We start from the raw sequence: 5609 nt of genomic DNA, 5'->3' as shown, positions 1-5609 counted from the left end.
TCTATTCTTTGTATGTGGCCTAGAATGCTCTTTTCTCCTCTTTGTTATCTCCTACTCATCTTTCTCCTCTTTGTTACCTCCTACTCAGCTCAAGCATGAATTCCTCAAGGGAGCCCTTTAGGGCCTCCCTGACTAAGCCAAATACCTTATTACAGGTTCTTAAAGCACCTTTGGAGCATGTGTCACAGTTGCAATTCGATATTTCTGTAATTTAAGTAATGACTATCTTCCCCACCAGACTATTTACTCCACAGAGGCAAGGATTACATCTTGCACAGAGTAGTGCCTCAACAAATACCTATTTAATGCAAGAATAACAATGAAGAGCTAAAAACTACCTAAATCCCTCAATAAGAGAATGGTTAATTAAATTAGGCTACATCCATATAATGTAACATTGTATTATGCAGTCATTAAAAAGAATGGGTGTATCCTGATATAGAATGATTTCCACAATGTGTTAAAATAAAAAAAGCAAGGTGCAAAACAGTTTGTAAGATTCTGTGTATGTAAATTTATGAAGACTACATATATATGCTGGTAGTGCAAAGAATATTTTTCTAGAAGAAATTATTAACAGAGGCTACCTATGGGGAAATTGACTAGGGTGGATGAAGGGGAAGATTTTTGTTTTCTTTTGTACATTTCTATACTATTTTAATTGTTTTACTGTACTCCTGTGATATTGTAATTTAATAAAAAATACTCTGTTTTTTGATAGAGGACACCAGTACTGACCAGTAGAGTGAGGCCAAAAGTTCAAAGTCCATTGTAAATAATCAGCAACTGGAATCCATACCAGAGTTGAAATAACCAACTATATTTATTATGTTGGTTGGTGGCCCACATTTTCTCACTAAGCCAGAAAAGCAAGTTATTCTCCACTCTTCCCTCTTTGGTAGCCCTCAGATCTAATCAGTTATTAAGTCATATTGATATTACCACCTAAACAACTTATCCTTCCATTCTCTCTTCACCATTCCCACTGTCATTGCCCTTAATCAGGACCTCATCACATCTCCCTTGGATTGCTGCAATACTCCTTCTTCGCACTTCCACTTTTCACTTGCAAAATGCACCCCCTATTCTGCTGTTAGAAACATTTTCCAATACAAGCAAAACAAAAGAAAGAAAAACTGACCAACCAACCTAGCCTCATCTGCTACTCTTTTCCTGTGATCTTTCATAGTTCAGTCACCCTGGTGTTCTTACATTTACCCTGAAACCGCTTGTTAGTTTTTCCCTCAGGCATTTTGTGTATCTCCCTCCCTCAGTCTTTGGGGTGTTCTCCCCTTCCCCATTTGCCTAGCTAATGTCTACTTATATTTTGTTACTTCTTCTCCACCCCCATGCCTCTAAATTAGATTAGTTCCCTTTACAGTCTGTTTTTCTTCTTCAGTGCACTCATCAGATTTCTATTTGTTTTTACCATATCTGTCTTCCACTACTTGACCTTAAACTCCATCAAGAGAAAGACCGTACCCACAGTGCCTGACAGAGGGCCTGGCACATAGTAGTAGCTCAAGCAATTCTCATTAACTGATACCCCAAATAAATAAATTAATGTAGATTGGTTTATATAACTCTCTTACTTAAATCCCATCACTGGCTCCTTACCACATAAAAAATAAAGTGCATGAGGTACTTCATAGTTGGGCTCCTGCCTACATAACCCAAGCCTTTACATTTCATGCTTTATCAGGTCTGAATTGTGCATAGTTACTGAAACAAGCCTTGCTGCTTCTCCTTTCCTTTGTATATGCTGTTCCTGCCACACAGATTACCTCTCCCTCCTTCTGCCTTATGTCTATCTGGTGAATACTCTTTCATTCATGAAGAATAGTCAGAAGTTCCCTCTTCAGAGAAGTCTTCTCTGACCTCCTAAATACAGTTCACCCATGCTTCCTCTGTAGCTTATATCTTTTTTTCTCTTTTTATTGCATTTATCACACTGTGAAGATTTTCTGGTAAGGAGACTTTGTCTCACATTTCTAGGAATTTAGGAGTTCCTGAATTCCTAACATATAACTAGAACACCATAAACACTAAATGTCTGAGGTGAATTGAACATGGGTTGCATGTTAATATAAACAATTAATGGTATATCTACGATGTTTGCATACTTATACTTAATTTTTTCTTGGCAACAGAAAATATTATTGAGATTTCTATATGTAGTAACTCCATTAACTGCCCTGAAAGAATAGCAAATGCATTTTTTTTTTTACATCTAATAAACCTTCATGCTGCTGGTTGAAAGGCTGCATAAAACTTTGCCTCCCTGGGACACAGCCAAAATGTAAGGCAAACAGATCTTTTTTCTCTTAGATTTAATGTTACAAATCTATGTAGCAAGAAAGGCAAAGCAAATAAATGGCCTTTATAGGCCATGCAATTTAACAACAGTGAACTAATTAGCCATTTGGTACTTATGCAAACATTCCATGCCATTTTCTCAGGTAACATGAAGGAATTGGGTCTAGCATATCTAACAAGAGAAAAAAAAAGGCAAAAATATCTTTTCTTCCCCCATCCTCTGCAGAGGGACTATCAAATTCAGATACTAATTCTGAATTAGCGAACTCTAGCTAGCCACTGCCACTTAGTCCCAACATTTAGATTAAGAATCACTACAGTTGTTCTTTTGTATACAGTGGCAAATGGTTAATAAAATAATAAAGTCAAGGTTGTTAGCTTCCTAGGGCCCCTCCAAAGGGTACCGAGTCATTCAGCACCATTAGTCCCAGTCAGCATTTGCTAACTTCTCCTGAAATGATAATGAAATCATTTAAATATTATATGGTTAAGTGTTTTTTTAAAAAGGAAATTTATGTTGCTATCAGAGAAGAGAGGAGTGACCTGGGAGTTAAAAGAATATTATTGAAGGAGATAAAATCTGAGCTGGAACTTGAAAAAGGGAGTTTGATGAGAAGAGTATCCGGAGCAGAGGGGACATTATGAATGAAGATGAACATGTACACATGATATAGAACAGTATGGGTGTAGATCTAAAACCAGCATAAGAGACATAACATGTTGAAAAAAAAAAAAAAAAGGGTGGATAGGTAGGCAGGGGCAAGACCACAAAAGACTTTAAATTCCATATTAGGAAGACTGGTTCTATGTAGGATGTGGTATAATGTGATTAACGTTCTAGAGCATTCTGGCAGCTGTGTGAAGAATGGATTGGAAGATAAAGAATGCCCCAGCAACCCAGTATAAGGCATACATTTGGACACACTATAATAAAAGCATGTTGAATTAATGCAATTCATGACATCCTGTTTCCAGTGAAAAATTACCCAAAAGATTTATATTTCATTACTGTCACTTCCTTCCCCACTTCTCAAGTTCCATGTGGGTATATGTTTTCCAGTGACTATGTTGCTATTTTTAGGTCCCAGGATGTTCTGGAGATCTCTATATGGTACAGAAAAGTCATAATTAGGAATCAGGGACCTAAGACTTGAGAAAGAATTCCCAGCCTGGGACAATGTAAACTCAAGTTGAGGCTAGCTTGCCTAAAGCTTAAAAAAAGCTTGTCAGGTCACTTGTTGAGATTGGGTAAAGAAAAGCCACATGATTCCTAAGCTTCCCCTTCTTCCAGCATTTTATGGGTATATTCTCAGATATCTTCCTACCTCTTCTTCCCACATGATACAGTTTGGCTGTGTCCCCACCCAAATCTCATCTTGAATTCCCATGTGTTGTGGGAAGAACCTGATGGGAGGTAACTGAATCACAGGGCCAGGTCTTTCCCATGCTACTCTTGAGACAGGGTCTCATGAAATCTGATGGTCTTAAACATGGGAGTTTCCCTGCACAAGCTCTCTCTTTGCCTGCTGCCATCCATATAAGATGTGACTTGTTCCTCCTTGCCTTCCATCATGATTGTGAGGCTTCCCCAGGCACATGGAACTGTAAGTCCATTTAAACCTCTTTCTTTTGTAAATTGCCGAGTCTCAGGTATGTCTTTATCAGCAACATGAATATGGACTAATAAAACACACTACCACTCACTTTATCTACTGTATCCAGCCTGTGAATAGCCTTAGCCTTCTTTCAGCATTGATAATCTCTGACTTGTCAGGGTGACAAGAAAGGGGAGTGTCAATCCAACTGAAGTTCTTACAGACCAAGGCAACATTTGCCCAGACCATGCCTGTAGAACAGGTTTTTCAGTACATGTAACTTTGCTAACATTTTCTCAATCCTGTCAGCTAACATGTTCAGTGACAGTTGTCATTTGGAAAATTGTTTTAGCAAGGAAAACCTGGTCCTCCAGCTCTCCCTGACCACACACATATTTTCAGGATCCTCATTCCCTCTCTCTCTCTCTCTCTCTCTCACACACACACGCACACACACACACACACACACATACACACACACACACGCACAGATAACAACATTTTATTTGAGGAAAAAATCAACTCAGACTGCTACTAAAGTTTACTACTCAAGGGATACACTCAAAAGTTCTGTCACAAAAAGTGGCTTTCATGTGGAACCATGCAGAGTTTTCAGGGGCTGGCACTGTCCGTGATTTGTAAAATCACCATTTCCCAGCACTAGAGTCCTGAAGTCCTAAAGATATGTGTCAGAGTTCAAACCACTGCCTGATTGCCCTTTATTACTCTACCTCCCCTTCTCTCCCAGTGTAGTCTACCCATTTGTGATTGAGGCATCTGAGGAACTTGCTTCCACACAACTCACATTAACTCTCACAATCCCATGCCCAGTCAGTCTTTACCTTTCTGCCTACTGCCATAAGCTCTCTAATCTAAGACAGACCTCTTTAAGCAGAGGGGCTTTTTCCTCTCAAAAAATAATCAAGAGAAGAGCTCTACTAACTTAGTAGCAAAACTGAAAGCTAAATAATTAAACCTTTATAACACAAAAAGATATACACCTATGGCCATACAAATATTGTCACAGAAATAATGATTACATATACATGCATGCATATACTCACACCAACTCATGATCCTTATTTCTATGACTATTTTATAGCCAATACATTAAGACCTGATTTAGAGAGAGAATGAGACTAGGCCAATGTAAGGATTTGGATCCTTACAGTGGATAGCAATTTATTTTCAAGAGAAACCTTTGTGCAGAAAGAAATATACATCTCTTAGTGTATACCTCTTCAATAGAAGGTACAGGCATCTAATTGGTTATTAATTCAAATGTCTGGAGTTCAGAACTGGCTCAAACCTCAAAGCCAGAAGCAGGCAGAAAGCTTCTTGGCAAGAATCTCCCTCTTTCTTCTTCCAGAGTACCTTTTCCCCTTCTTGCTTAGGCATTCTATACTCTTGAGAGAACCCTTGCTCTGAGGGAATGAAAAGAACTATGAAGACCTTCATGTTGAAATCTTAATAACAATGTGTTAACCTTTGCAGGGATGTTTCCATTTTAAAAGAGAGGAGAGAGTATAACCCTAAGAAAGAAATCTCTACTAGTGGAATTTCAGTAATATGATACTCGAATAAGAAACTTGTAAGTGGTGAAGAAATAGGACCACAGGGGCTTTCCAACTTCCCTTAAATTACACCTAGCCTTTTGCGTGTATGTAAAACTAACATGATGTTGACACTCACCTGCTC

This window comes from Cebus imitator, unplaced genomic scaffold, assembly GCF_001604975.1.
Source record: "Cebus imitator isolate Cc_AM_T3 unplaced genomic scaffold, Cebus_imitator-1.0 Scaffold454, whole genome shotgun sequence".
Taxonomy (NCBI): domain Eukaryota; kingdom Metazoa; phylum Chordata; class Mammalia; order Primates; family Cebidae; genus Cebus; species Cebus imitator.
The sequence above is the reverse complement of the archived record's forward strand: the minus strand, read 5'-3'. Positions refer to the sequence as shown.